The 16,143-nt window shown below is 41.1% G+C and overlaps 1 protein-coding gene across 10 annotated transcripts in view; it reads right to left on the reverse strand.

Annotated features, from left to right (window-relative positions):
* The window catches only part of ELMO1 (engulfment and cell motility 1), a 777,407-nt gene that overhangs the window by 483,817 nt on the left and 277,447 nt on the right, over positions 1 to 16,143 (reverse strand). For 7 of the 10 annotated variants that reach the window (XM_079930925.1, XM_079930920.1, XM_079930924.1 and 4 more), the window contains one exon: positions 10,051 to 10,138. The exons of the other annotated variants lie outside the window; for them this stretch is intronic. The gene's annotated coding sequence lies outside the window, so the exon portion shown is untranslated. The remainder of the gene's footprint in view (positions 1 to 10,050; positions 10,139 to 16,143) is intronic. 10 annotated transcript variants of the gene reach the window in all.

Raw genomic sequence — 16,143 nt, forward strand, 5'->3', positions numbered from 1 at the left:
TGATGTATCACGTCACACCAGTTAGAATGGGCATCATCAGAAAATCTACAAACAACAAATGCTGGAGAGGGTGTTGAGAAAAGGGAACCCTCTTGCACTGTTGGCGGGAATGTAAATTGATACAGCCACTATGGAGAAAAGTATGAAGGGTCCTTAAAAAACTAAAAATAGAGTTACCATATGTTCCAGCAATCCAACTACTCAGCATATACCCAGACAAAACCATAATTCAAAAAGACACATGCACCCCAATGTTCATTGCAGCACTATTTACAATAGCCAGGTCATGGAAGCAACCTAAATGCCCATCGATAGACGAATGGATAAAGAAGATGTGGTATATATATACAATGGAGTATTACTCAGCCATGAAAAGGAACGAAATTGAGTCATTTTATGAGACGTGGATGGATCCAGAGACTGTCATACAGAGTCAAGTAAGTCAGAAAGAGAAAAACAAATATCGTATATTAACACATGTATGTGGAACCCAGAAAAATGGTACAGGTGAACTGGTTTGCAGGGCAGAAGTTGAGACATAGATGTAAAGAACAAACGTATGGACACCAAGGGGGGAAAACTGCGGGGGGTAGCGATGGTGGTGTGCTGAATTGGGTGATTGGGATTGACATGTATACACTGATGTGTATAAAATTGATGACTAATAAGAACCTGCTGTATAAAAAAATAAATTAAATTAAATTTAAAAATTAAAAAAAAAACTAATACTAAACTTTCTTTGGGTTATTTGTATGGAAATATGTTAATATAAATGTTTCAGACATTACATGAGATTCCTAAAAATCTTATATGTTCTGGTATAATGTTATAAGTCATAATTCTAGTTATTACTTTAAAATGTATATTTCAGAAATAACTAAATTTCCTTGTCAATTGTATTATTATGAACTTTCATCAAGACTTTAACCGTGGTCATTTTTAAGTCTTTTGTCATTTACAGACAGTTCTGGGTGTACTCTGATGCTTTTGCAAAAATGTTCCTATAAAAGGGTTTCATCTTCAAGGAATTCATGGAAAAGACTCTGACAAGTACAGGTTTCTTGTAACTGACTATACTGCTGAACTGAATGAATAAGCATTTTCAGAACTCTGATGGAAAACTGATGAATTCATAAAAGTGCTAACAAAAGATCAAGATGAAAAAAAATTAATTACATGGGACTGTGTGAACCGATGAGGATGATTATATTTTTTGTGACTTTCTGTATGAATAAAAAAAAAAATGTTAAATTTTGGTATTTATTTACCTAGCAACTTCACTTATATGAAAGGCCAAAGTTTAGCATAATAACAAAAGAATGATGCAGTCCTTTACTAATTAATAAACATTGGAAGTACCTTTAAACTTTCCTGTATATATTTAACTTAGCTATGTGTTAAGAAACTATGCATAACATAGAAGAATCTATAATCTGGTAAAGAATAAATAGTTTCTTTCGTAAAGAAGTAAGGAGCATATTTTCTACTGCTGTAGACTTTAAAAACCTTCAGATTTGAACAGGACAGAATGACTGCTGTTTCTTCCTGATTCTCTTAATCAGGGGCATGTTCCTTATTCCTTGCCTGAAATTTCCTCCTCTCATGCACCTCCTGCATCACTCCCTTGATGAGTTGATGGCTTGTCATGTGATTATTTAGCTAGTCCGGGGGATGATGGGCTGGGGGTGGGGTTCATACAGAGAGAAATGAGAAAGCAGTTGAGATGTAGGCTCAGAAATACCTTTTTTCCATGTCCCTGTTACTAAAACTAATAAAAAGTAACTGTCAAAAGTAAAATCCTGAAATGACTTAAGTCGCTACAAATACTTGCTAGTAATTGCCCTTTAGTCATTCTCTTGACCTTTTGTATTGAGTATAGGATGAACATTGGCTCTTCTCAGTTTCAGTTAAAAAAAAAAACAAAAAAACAATGAGCTTCTAGTTTCAAAAATCTCTGATTAATCACAAATAATCTAGTCCTGATCCCTAATTTTAAAAATAAGAAAACTACCCAGAGAAGTTAAATGACAGAGGCAAGAAACATATCTTCATATGTTTAAGACCATAACTTCTGAGGTCAGAGGGCCTAGGTTGTGTCACTAACTAGCCAGGTGACTCTGGCCAAATACCTTCCCTTAAGCTCTCCAGGCCTCAGTAACTCGTCTGTAAAACGGGAATAATACTGCTACCTCATAAGGTTACTATGATGATTAAATGATGCCAAGTGCTCCCATGAGAACCTGGCACACAATAAATGTTCAGTAAATGTTTATTATCTTTATTTCCTAAGGTCATAAAGCCTGGTAGTTCCAAAACAGAATTTTCTATAGATTTCTCTTTCTATCCATCCAACCCTAACCTACAGATCTCATTTTTAAAGTTATAGCAGCTTAATAATTAACATTTTTTATAACTTTGAATTGTACTAATATACTTTTCTCTCCTCCCCAGGGCTAACTGGAACATATGCAAGTGCATTTCAAACTTATAAAAATGCAGTAATTCAATAAATAATTGTCCCTCTACTTTCTGTCAATCCCTTCAGTCTAGTTTACACATTTAATGGGTGTTTTCAGCTGTGTTTCTAGATAAATCCTTCACTCATTAAGGGATCTGGCAGTTGGCGCTTCTCTCCATCACTCTTTTTTTCATAATTATCTTTCTTTTCCACCTGGCATAGAGCAGAAGGGAGCTTGAGATTATCATGAGACATCTCCCCAGTCAGACAGGCTTTTATGATGGCAAATGAAGCTAGAAGCCCATCCTGAGGTTTGTAAAGATCTGCTAGTCTTCCACCCAGACTCTCAGGGCTGAGAAATAGTCACAGCACGCTGTAACATCTCTAGGAAAAGATCACCCCAAATATCATCACCTCAAATCCCGCCCCATCATCCGCTTTGCAAGTCAGCATTTCATATGACAGCAGGAGAGTCAGGTGTAAAACAGAAGATGGCGCTAGGGGAGGTCTGTTCTGGCAAAAGCACGCTTATTTACCCTAAAGCCAAAAGCAAATCATGTAACTAAGCCAATATGCAAAGTGGTCGTTTAATAAATATACATTTTGTGGCAAATGCCTCTGTTGAGTATTTTGCTTCATTTATTTTATTACAAGAAGTCTAAGGCTTATTTGCTCATGGTGCTATTTTAATTTAAGCAATGCTTTTTTTAAAAAAACAACTTTACACAGTATCATAAATGCTTAATGGCTATGCAAACAATTTTTACTCACTTTAAGCCGAGGCAACTACCAATAGAAGCTCAAAATGTAAGTAGAATCAATGCATAATCCCCAGTTCTCTCCTTTCCCTGCTGCCTTAGGAGGCCCACTCCGAGCTCAGCAAAGGTTCATGTTTAAGGCACTAACAAAGCAGGAGCATCCAATCAATGAGAAAATAAAACGTAATTTGTTACTTAATAGTTCTAAACAGAAAGCTGAAGTCTACATCATGGGAAAATATGCACTGTGTTGGATTTCCTGACACTATGATTTATTTTTCGTTTCAATTATAGCTGGGGTATGGGTACCACGTATGACGTTCCCAAAGAGCTCATATGGCCCTGGCCCAGCTTCAGCCTGCTTTTCCCAAGAGCTGTAGTTTATACCCTAAGATCACATTTAAAATATTTAACACAGACACAGGGTGCACGGTGACCAATCAGAATGGACTCTGGCCATGAGGGACCAGTATACCAGAGAGTCCTGGCTGAAGGCCAGTGCCTTGAACACCCAAGCAGTCCAGGAAGGAAGGAGGAGGTGGCTGCTGAAGCTTTGCTGTTGTTATACAACCATTTGTACCTAACTGTATAGGCATCTAGCTCCCATTTCTCCACGTTGCCCAAAAACTTAATAATAAATTTTTGAAAGTCTTGCAAAAGCCCAATATACTATATATCCAGGGCATCATTATCACTTGCCAGGTAAAAAGAACATTACTTAATTGTTTAAAAAAAATCTGGAAGCTTTACATAGTAATTTTTGGTTCTTTGTTCCTATCTCCCTGATGCCTCTAACAGTTTCTCTCCTTGGAAGCAAAGCAGTACTCAAAAGCACACATAATCACACCTTAACAGGTTACCATTTCCCTTCTAAAAACTTGGTAACTGAAAAAGAAGGAAAATCTTTCTGTTCTTATGAACCAGTAACCAGATATCAAATTTTTCCTAATCAGAAAGGACCAGTTCATGCAGCCCAAGAGGGAAAGGCTGAATCAGCTCAGCAAGGTTTAGGATTACACCTTTGAACAGAGACCTGGCCTTATAACCACTGTTTTTTTAAACATTTTTGTTTATCCAAGATAAAAAAGTTGCAAGAAATCCTTGAGCCTTTAATTCACAGCATCCCTTAATTATCCACTAGCTAAAAATCTCCATATCCATAGGATGTGGCAGGTCTTAAAGTTTCAGGAAAGGGAAGCTGCCAGGCCATGTGTCTGTCTTTGGGTCAGCAAACTTAGGTCACTAGAAACGGATCTTAGTTCAGGGATGAGTCACCTCTGTGGCCTCACACAGTTATGCAAATGAGGGATGAAACACTAGTACCTCCCCAGGAAAGGGAGGGCCATGACCTTCTGTGACCTGAAAGGGTTACCCCTCCAACAATCCTCGGTAGGCAGAGCAATTCAAAGGGGAGAAGATGGGTACATTTGCATAAGGATAGAGGAGTTGCCAGTAAAAAAGGGACCCAGAACCCTTCCTTTTGACATTCAACTTATTAGACTCTCAGATGGGTAGGGACTGTCCTGAGCAAAAGGAAACCTAGAGTTTGAAGGGATTAGTTAATAGCCCACCAAAGTGGTATTAAAATTACTTTAAACTGAAAACATCAAAACAATCAACAGCTACAGAAAAAAAATTATCTAAACTCAGAGCAGAGCCTCCTCATAATACAGTTGACCCTGACCTCCCCTTCAGAGGGAAGAGTGACCCTTACCACCAGAAAGTATGAATTCTGCTTCCATTAACATCAAGGAGTCCAACAGAAATTTCCATACTTTCCCACTGAAGCTCTAAGCCCCCTACCCTTTTTTATTAATTTGGTGTATAGATCTTTACCTCTGAATATTTGACAAATTACTCCTTACTGAGTACTACTGCCAAGCACAGGTAAATAAGGTTTCTCTTTTCTCCTTTTAATCTGGCTATTGTCAGTTAATGGGCAAACCCCAGACCAACCTAAGTGTGTAGCGGAAAAGTTTTCCGCCCAGCAGGTCCCAAAGACAGAAGGAAAAGTCAGAAGTAAAACCCAAGTTCAAAAACAGGATCTGGAGAGTTTGTCCACAATCCAGTCATGCTGGCTGAGGGTACCCGGGCAGCAGCTGAGCTCAGATGTGTACATATAAGAACTGCGACATTAGACGTCTACACTGGGGGGCTTCCCTGGTGGCGCGGGGTTGAGAGTCCGCCTGCCGATGCAGGGGACACGGGTTCGTGCCCCGGTCCGGGAAGATCCCACATGCCGCGGAGCGGCTGGGCCCGTGAGCCATGGCCGCTGAGCCTGTGCGTCTGGAGCCTGTGCTCCGCAACAGGAGAGGCCACAACAGTGAGAGGCCCGCGTACCGCAAAAAAAAAAAAAGAAAAGAAAAGAATGTTGCGGCCATCAAGTCATCAGCCACTACAGCGGACCCCAACAGTGCACCCTGAGAGGGCTCAGGACAGGAAAGAACAGGATGCTGGCTCCAGATATCTAAGGTGCATATCAAAGGAATGATTTCAGTGAGCCCAGACTCTTCCATCTTCCCATACACAGAAGAGTGCTGAATTCATTAACTTGAGATGTCTGGTTTTCTTTAATTAACAGTAATCTTTTGATGTTCTGACTCCCTGGTTTTTGTTGCAAAAACTCTTATATATCCTGGCTCCTCTCTTTCCTCTTCAGACCAGCCCCTCAGCGCTATCTGAGAGGCTGCCTCTTGGGCTTGAGTCCTCAGAAAGTCCACCGAGTAAAACATAATTCTCAATTTTAGGTTGTGCATTTTTTTTCAGTTAACACACCCAACTTCAAAATTAGATATTCTCTACAATTAAAACCTATAGAACTGGTTGTAATTTTCTTTCATAGAATCAGTCAAAACGTGTGACAATATACTTATTTGTGTGCTTATTCATTCATGTCCCTTCTTCCAACAGACAGTAAACTCTATGCAGGCAGGGGACATGGTGGTTTTGTTTACCACTGATAGCTATCTCCCAATACAACACCCAGCCCCATAGGAGAGGATCAAGAAATATTTGCTGAATGCTACTGCAATTAGATATTTTAATCTCCACATTACCTGTGATAGGATGACTATATGACCCAGTCTGCTCAACACAGTCTTTGTTTGCACCTGTTGAACTAGGATAACGATTGATAAATTCTCACCTTCGTTCTGGGCTTTATGATGAGTAATATAGTCACTCTACCTATAAGGAAGCTGAGATTTGGAGAGATCAAATAGGAGTCAGTTCTCCTTATTCATGGTAGTAATGCTCTATAGAGTCTTCATGAACACTAAATTAGCAAATGCTGAACCACTGCTCCAAGGGGAAATGCAGAATTACGCTTCCTCGAGCTAGTGACTGGCCACAATACTTCCTTCAGCCAATCAATAAATAACTTGGTTTCATGTGTGTTTCTGTTTAAAGACACCTCATTTAGTATATATTGTTGATTCATTAACATTGAACTCATGGCAACAACACAGTCACTCATGCATGTACAAAGATAATTAGCATACATATTTTCTCTTTAAGGCATAGCATAGGCTTCCTGCACTTGGGAACACAGAGAACTCTCTATCACGGTGCTTTGGGCTAATTTTAAACAGTGAAATTACAAACAAAAAGCATAAAAATGTGGAAAACATGGCATTAAATAGACTATGAAAAAAGGACATCTGTTTACAGTACAAGAGCTGAAAAAAGAAGGCAGAGTGCCTTATTTGACTTCAACTGGGGACTTGTTCACTGGGTAACTCCAAATGTTCACTGCTCTGTTCATGTCTGTGAATGACTACAAAAGCACTGATTTGAGGTTACTACTCTCAAGTAGGCAAATTCACAACTATGGAAGCCCCCAATAATGAGGATGGACTGTAGCTTGTATAAGGTTATACAGATACGTTAGAGTGAGGACGGACCCCAGAAAAAATGTCCAACTTCACAGCTTACATCCATTCATTAGATCAGTATCACCAAGAAAAGAACTGCTCTTTCTAAAGCAGGGTACCATTACTCTAGCTAGATTAGTTATAATTATTAAGACTCCTAGATTGTCAGTTTATCAAAGTTCCACTGGAAAGTACAGAGAGAGGCAAAACTCTTCTTCACAGAATGGATACAAATCTGTAAAACAGTAGTTAGCAATCTATGACTCTACACTACTGCAGAGTTAAACTGCAGGAACTAGCTACTAATAAGTGACAATTCACAAGGGAGTCCCAAGTTACTTGTAATAACAATGGGTGATTTCACAATGGGATGTAGGTCCTAAGATTAATAAAAACTGTAAATTTGTGGGGCTATAAATATTTTTAAGAGTCAAAACTTGAATCATCCACAGACTAATGTCCAGGTATATTGACATGTAGACCATGAGAAATCAAGTATCTGTGCCTCTTCCTAGTCCACAGGGGAGGAAAGACTCTTCAACAAGCTTCCAGTACATGATCACGCTCACTTTTCAGGAAATCCCCTCTACGGTTTCTCACTTCTTAGTACATTTTTATTTACTCTTTTAAAACACATTCAATGACAAGGGTTGAGATCAGCCTGTAAGTTTATGAACAGTATGAGTAAAAATATCTTCAATTACAGACTAGTTTTCTATTTAAGAATTTAAAAGACTATTTAAGACTATTTACAAATTCAGCATTAGAAAAATACTTCCTACTGGTCCACTTTATGCTAAGTGGCTCTGTTAGCATGTCAAGACTCACACTACTCTATGGATAGAAGGTATAATGTCTGAAATATTTTTAGCTAATTGATATGAATTTAAGGCAATCTCAAAATCACTTGCCTTATACTTAAAAAAGAAGAGCCGGGCTTCCCTGGTGGCGCAGTGGTTGAGAGTCCGCCTGCCAAGGCAGGGGACAAGGGTTCATACCCCGGTCTGGGAAGATCCCACATGCCACGGAGCGGCTGGGCCCGTGAGCCATGGCCGCTGAGCCTGCGCGTCCCGAGCCTGTGCTCCGCAACGGGAGAACGGGAGAGGCCACAACAGTGAGAGGCCCGCGTACCGCAAAAAAAAAAAAAAAAAAAGAAGAGCCTTCTTCCTACTATTTAGAGACTACTAGCTTAGAAATGGTTTTGAAGTTTGGAAGAAAATTAAATGTTCTCTCCTAAACTCAATTTAGAGTTCACAATTTGAAATAATTTCAGACTTACATAAAAGTTCCAAAATGATCAAAAAAATAAACAACCCAATTAAACATGGGCAGAAGACTTGATTAGACACTTTTCCAGAGACGGCAGGCAGATGGCCAACAGGCACATGAAAAGATGCTCAACATTGCTAATCATCAGGGAAATGTAACTCAAAACCACAATGAGATATCACTTCACACCTGTCAGATTGCCTATTAGCAAAAAAAAAAAAAGAAAGAAAAAAACACAAATAACAAGCGTTGGTGAGGGTGTGGAGAAAAGGGAACCCTCACACACTGTTGGTGGGAATGTAAACTGCTGCAGCCACTGTGGAGAACAGTATGGAGGTTTCTCAAAAACTAAAACTGCAACTACCATATGACCCAGCAATTCCACTCCTTGGTATATATTCAAAAAATAAATAAAAACACTAATTTGAAAAGATGCATGTACCCCAACTTTCAAAGCAGCAGCATTATTTACAGTAACCAAGATATGGAAGCAACCTAAGTGTCCATCAACAGATGAATGGATCAAGAAAATGTATTTTATATATATGTGTGTATATATATATATATACATATATAAAACATATATATACATATATTACTCAGCTATAAAAAAATGAAATTTTGCCATTTGCAACAACCTGGATGGACTTGGAGGGCATTACACTAAGTGAAATAAGTCAGACAAAGACAAACACTACATGATATCACTTATATATGGAATCTAAAATATACAACAAACTAGTGAATATAACAAAAAAGAAGTAGACTCACAGATATAGAGAACAGACTAGTGGTTACCAGTGGGGGTGGGGGGAGCCATATAAGGGTTGGGGAGTAGAAGGTACAAACTACTGGGTATAAGTTTGGCTACAAGGATGTATTGTGCAACCTGGGGAATATAGCCAATATTTTGTAATAACTATAAATGGAGTATAATCTTAAAAAATTGTGAATCACTGTATTGTACACCTGTAACATATAAAATTGTACATCAAGTATATTTCAATTAAAAAAAGTTCCAAGATGAATATGAAGTATATCCTTCACCCAGATTCCCCAAATACTAACGTTTTATCTCTTTTTTGTATTATTACTTTTTTCTGAATTGTGAGGTAGCTCAGAGTACACCACCCCAAAGTGCGCCACTCTGTCACAAGGATTGTTTTGACTGAAGGCAATTTCTTAAAAAGCAGACACAGGATGAGCTTTCTGCCCTCTGCTAATCTGCTCAAAAACAGAATAACAACCTTAACACCCGAGTTGAGGTGGCACCAGGTAGACCTGCACAAACGAACCTTATTAAATTGACCCTTACCTTCCATTAGTTTCCACGTACATATACCTTCCCACAGTTTGCCACCCTTGGAAACCTAAAGCCCCTTTCCTTTGTCCTATCACTTTTCTAAAATGTATTGTTCTTTATTAAGATGCTATACAAACCCAAGTCCTAGCCATCCCTTTGAGTCACTCATCACTGAGTTGCTGCTTATGTCAATAAACTTACTTGTTTTTCTCTCATTATTCTGTCTTTTTCAGTCTAATCTGCAGGGCCCCAAGTGGAGAAACTAGAACATAATGGAAAAAGAATAGTTTTTCCTCCCCTATAACTGTATATGAATAAGTTGTAGACGTGATGCCCTTTTCCCCTAAATACTTCAACATGTATTTCTGAAGATCAAGAACATTCACTTACAGGGAATTCCCTGGTGGTCCAGTGGTTAGGACTCCGAGCTTTTACTGCCAAGATTACGTGTTCAATCCTTGGTCAGGAAACTAAGATCCTGCAAGTTGTGCAGCGCAGCAAAAAAAAAAAAAAAAAAAAAAAAAAAAAAGTTCACTTACATAAACAAAGCACAATTATCAAAGTCATGAAATTAAAACTGATACAACAGTAGTATATGATTTCCTATTCAAATTTCACTAATTGGCCCAATTATTTCCTTTATTGTACAAAAACAAAGAATTTGCTTCCCTGGTCTGGGAGCCAACCCAGTATTGCGTACAGAATTGAGTTATCTGGGACTTCCCTGGTGGCGCAGTGGTTAAGAATCCGCCTGCCAGCCAACACAGGGGACATGGGTTCGATCCCTGGTCTGGGAAGATCTCACATGCAGTGGAGCAATTAAGTCCTTGCGCCACAACTACTGATCCTGCACTCTAGAGCCCGTGAGCCACAACTACTGAGCCCACGTGCCACAACTACTGAAAGCCCACGTGCCTAGAGCCCAGGCTCCGGAACAAGAAAAGCCACCACAATGAGAAGCCCACACAGTGCAACGAAGAGCAGCCCCTGCTCACCGCAACTAGAGAAAGCCTGCATGCAGCAATGAAGACCCAACGCAGCCAAAAAAATAGATTAATTTAAAAAAGAAAAACAATTTAAAAAACAAAGAATGCAGGTTTCCTTTTCTTTGGAAGCCTATTGAATGTTGGGCTTGTTATGAGCAGACTGTTGGGGAGGAAGAGAGGAATAAGGAAAGAGGAATCAAGGTTTGGATAACAGGCATAAGGTAGCAGGGCAGATTATTCCTCTCTAGGGAGCCTCACTGAGGAGGAAGGGGTTGCAGAAGAGAATGGCAGGTTTCCTGATATGTCTCCCAATAGTCTAACGCTGGTCTCCCAGGCCCTGAACTCAATGCCTTCACACACAGCCTCTCACTGAACCATCATGTTACAGACTGAATGTCTGCATCTCCAAATTCCCTCTGTTGAAACCTAATCCCAGTGTGATGGTATTGAAGGTAGGGTTTGGGGAGGTGATTAGCTCCTGAAGGTGAATCCCTCATGAATGAGATTGGTGCCCTTTCAAAAGAGACCACAGGTGAGGACACAGCAAGAAGATGAACTTACTGTCCTGACAATTCACATGCACGTTTGTCTGTTAAAGGCCCTGGAACAGTCCTTCAGTAAAGCAGTCTTTTAACTTTGTTTTTCCCAGTGTCTCTCAAATTTGACTGTGGAACCCTTTCAACAAAACATCTGTTAATGATCTGTGGAACACACTTTAGGAAACATCTTAGATGTTTGTGTGGAATGAGTCATGACAAATTAAAGCCTCAAAGGAGGGTGAAAGTGTCAGCACCCAGGAATGGACGGTCTGATGTGGAGTCATGGGTCTCTCCTTGAGCAAATACCCACAGAAACTGAAAACAAAAGACAAATGATCATAAATTGCAAATTTTTTAAAGTGTTGTGATAAACAATCCTGACTTTTGTTCTGCAATCTGTGCAGCTGATCTTCTGTAATATAATAAAATAGTTCATGTGCCACCACATTTTGCAAAATGACATTTCAGCCTTCTGGGAAGTTGACTTTGGGGAAAAGAATATCATAATTTGGGGCAAGACATGTTGTGACTGGGGAAACCAAATGTCATCCTGGCTCCCCACCAGTATCGAGTTATTGCGTAGAACTAAACAGAAGTTGGAGAAGGGAGCCTTGGACTTCTCCCCCCAACTCCGGCCCCACCCTCCAGCCATCAGAAATCTATTCTGTACGTGACGTGGTACCGTATTTACACAAGAGACCACACAAAATACAGCTGCCACCTGCTCAATGCAAAATACATTCTGAATTACAACAAAAACTTTGGAAAAGGATAACTTTAAGTAGCACACAAAACAATCCAACACATACTATGGCTTCTAAAAATAAAACCATGTAATTTACATATTTTTGAAGCAGGATTTGCTCAAATAGTTCCCGGCACACAGGGAACCATAGGCCATTTAAATACTGAAAGGCTTGAGTTTTTCAGATTTCCTCTTTTGAGCAAAGTAGACTTTCTCTTTTTAAAACTTTTAATTCAAGAAAGAAATTACAATGCAACACCAAAGCAGTACTTTCCACAGAAGCAAATTAGAGAGGGCTAATTTGTGGACACAGCCGTGCCCTGTTATCTATACCTTGTCACTTTAATTTAGCACAACCAAAACCTCACCATTTCTTTCATTTTTACTTCTCTACATAGCAGAATTTTAGCCTTCATGCTGGGTTTCAAAGAGTCCAAAATAAAACCAGCCCACATTAAGCAAAACAGCCATGTAAGACCTTTCCTTCATGTTTGGAGAGAAAGACTTTCAAAGTTCAGGAGGAGGATTTTTTTTAAAGGCACTGAGTAGTCTTGGTAATGCTTTTTAAAGTCTATTTTAAAACACTGAGATTTATTTTCCACCACTGCGTTGACATGAATGTGGACAGTCAAGTGTATTGCCTCAAACAGAAGCAAAGAAGTTGTTACTTGAAATCTGTATACTTTAATCCATTGTTAAAACATCTCGGCTATGCAAGAATCTCTGAGTCAGAAATTATCAAAGTTAAAAGATAACACCGTCCATCCTGCATTAACAGGCAAGAATGACAGCTTGCGCGAAGGGCTAGTCTCCAGAACCTGCTCTTACAGTAGCGAATCCAGCCATCCCTCAACCATAGGAAATAGACTGTCAAGTTGTACTAGATCCAAATGCTTCCACCTCCACCTACGGGCATGCATAAAGCATGAAGCACGGGTGTCCCCAGGATCCTTTATTAACTCTCTGGCACATGCAACCCTCAGTAGGGAGAGCTGCTCTCTGAAACAAAAATTAATCATTGCAAACAGAAATACATGTTTTCCACAGCCTCACAGGCGTCACCCAGCTTCCAAAATCTCATCGCCTTCCTTCCCCATACCACCCACCTTTCTCATCTCTTGAAATTCAGAGCACATTCCGCACCACTTTCATCCCCCAAGGAGCAAAGCCTTAAGTATCTATCACCTGTGCTCTCATTCCGCCAATCATTTGGCTAGAATTCTTAGTAAAAGCGGATGGCCGTGCATCGGCTATCACAGTGCCAACTTGTAAAAGAGCACCACAGACATGGAAACGTAGATGCTTTTGAAACTCAAATGGTATTTGGAATTCAGAGCTAGCGCCCCACCAGAAATCTGTACTTTGCAGCTGTCACTGGGAGTAAAAAGTCTGCCTTTTGACTGAGCAGGGACCCAAAGCCCATGACAGGGAGCGTTTCCTTACACAGCTGTCAGCCTCCAGCCACTTGGCCACTTGGAGGAATGGGATCAGTTTCACATCAGTTTCACATCCAGTTCCCACCCCTCTCTCCAAGGGGGATGCCTGGCAGAGCTGGAGAGGGCAGAACTATTTCCATCAAATAGGAAATCTGACTGACAGAGGCACAGCTTAGAAGGAGACCCCAAGGGACACATTTCTTGTTATTGCCTGCCTTTCCCCGCCACCCCAGCCCCTACTCCCAGATGCAAGGAGGACTAGAGACAGAACGCAAGTGAAAGTTATACGTCCCTAAGCAGACCACAGGCCCTACCTGCTCTGAATGCCATCTTTCAGGTGATTCTACTTCTAATCCTTTTCACTGGTCCGCAGAGGTGGGTACTCATCACAGCGCCTGACCCAGTAAAAAAATCTAACAGATGGCAAAGACTAGGGCCAAAATTCACATGGGGCTTTTGGTTTTGTTTTGTTTACAAATGGAAACCAAGTCTCTGTTCCTTGAGCCTTGCAGGTGCTCACCACTCCACCCTCTAAGCTAGTGTTTCTGTCCGCCAGGTGCTAAGGGCCACGAGCTCTTCATGAAGCAGCACTTTTAGATGAGAGGATGGTCCGACATCTGCCACAGAGCACAGATGGCCAAGCCAGGACTCAACAGCTGACCCAGTGAGCGTGTAGCAACTACGTGGGGTTGCTAGACACCCCAACTGAACACGCGGTTCAACGTCCACAGTGTAGAAATGCAAATCACGCATGTTCTGGAAAAGGAGTAGTTATTTATAAAGGCATCTGTATGAAAGGCTTTATCATGGTATGGGCAAAGGGGTAAACAAAATATAAAATTACACTAAATTGAGGACTCTGAAGTTAGACCAGTGTGGGCCAGTCCATATATGTACGTGTGTTTCCTTTGTAAAAATCAAAACAACCTTCTAACCTTCCTTTGAAGAATACAGGGTTCATGTCTGAGGGCTCCCATGGTCTTCATCACTCACAGAAGGACCCAGACCCTCTCGGCTGGTCTCTAACCAATGAGCCATACAGAACCATTGCTTCTGGGCCGCAGGCAGACTTAACCTGCATGCCAGGTTTCGGGTTTCCAGCACCTCTTCAAAAACAGATTCTAGCACTCAGCAGCCTCAAGGTTGAGGCAACTGGCGTTAACACTCACCAGGAAACGAACGGCTTTTACATAAGGAGCCATTTGGGACCACAGGTTCCAGGGCTAAGTAGCCCGGGGCCTTCAAGTACCTGGAGGAGATATGGCTACCTATGGGAAAAAGAACAGCAAACCCTCCAGCGGAGGGGGGATTGAAGGGGCAGGGTTGGCAGGGGTGGGGTCTCACCCCTGAGACAGCACTACTCAGTTGTAGAAAGTGAACTGTAATCTCCACCCACATCCAACAGCCCTGCGTGGACTTTGCCCCAAGGAACCGAATTCCTTTGGTTCATAGCAGGGGAGGGCACGCTGGCCTCAACAGGGAATAAATATCCATTTGGGCTAAATCTTTAAAAGAAAGCCTGCAACCCAGGGAAGTCAGAGGATAATATGATATTCCAAGCAGGTAAGCCTCTTTACAAAAAAAAAAAAAAAAAAAAAAAAAAGTCTTTCCTTCCTTTTACATGGCTGCAGACTTAAAAAAATAAATAAAAACAGGAAGAGGGAAGTTGCTACTCTAGAGTGCAGTCTCTCTCTAACGCAGTTCTCATGTGGCCAGTAGCAGCAAGAAGGATCTCTAAGGAACCTGAATGAAGAGAGTATATGTCCCTGAGAGTGAACGTAGGAAATCAACCCAGAAGGAGGCAACACAGAATCACACACAAGCAAAGACATTCAGGGGTCCACAGCCTGGCTGAGGCTATTACCGTATCCAGAGAAAGAACACACGCGGAGAGGTGGCTAACCATGAAAGCAGACAAAAGCTGAAGCTCGGGAGGCCACCCCAGCTCTGCCCAAGGGAGGGCAAGCGCCACCCCAGACTCACGCCTCCACAGAGCATTGCCAAGTGTGAGGCTCACGTGCAGAATGCAGAAATCAGGCTGCCCTGGCCGGTTGCCTCTGGATGCTCTGATCACACTGGTCAGCTCCTCTCACTGTGATTCCTTATTTACCAAGCAGTCTCCTGATTGCCACCTGGCTTCCCCCTTGAAGTCTGCAACAGGGAGGAAATCCGCTAGTCAAAGAGTGCCAATGGCCCTGAGTATGTTTTCTCACACTAAATCATCAAATTGGCATCTTGCTCCCCAGTCCCCAGAAACCTGCTAATTGCACTTGCCCCTGGGAGGTCGCTCTGCTCTCCCACAGCTGACAGTCTTTGTCTTCAGAGTCTGTTTTCACTTGCTGAGAGCTGCTGAGATGCAGGCTTGCTCTTGGCTATGACCCTGGGCTTCACCACGTCTCCACCCCTAAATCTTCTCAAGGAACACCAAGGCCCCTCTTCTGCACATTTCCCTCAGCGTATAATGCAGATCGAATCTCATCAAGGCAACTTGTCCATGAGAAAAAGTCCAAGTTGGTTTCTTAACTTTTTTCTTTAAAAAAAATTTTTTTTAATTTTCAAGCAATCTCAAATTCACCAAAAAATATTGTAAGTCATGTATAAAAACCTTTCTCTCTTTCTGAAACACTTGAAAGTAACTTGCCAAACAGAAGCCCCATCACTCAGTGATACTTCAGTGAGCATTTCCTACAACAATGACATTCTCCCTCATAGCCACAACACAACCATCAAAATCAGGAAATTAACATTGAATACATGTTGCATTTGCTCCTGGACCT

This window comes from Stenella coeruleoalba, assembly GCF_951394435.1.
Source record: "Stenella coeruleoalba genome assembly, chromosome: 9".
Taxonomy (NCBI): domain Eukaryota; kingdom Metazoa; phylum Chordata; class Mammalia; order Artiodactyla; family Delphinidae; genus Stenella; species Stenella coeruleoalba.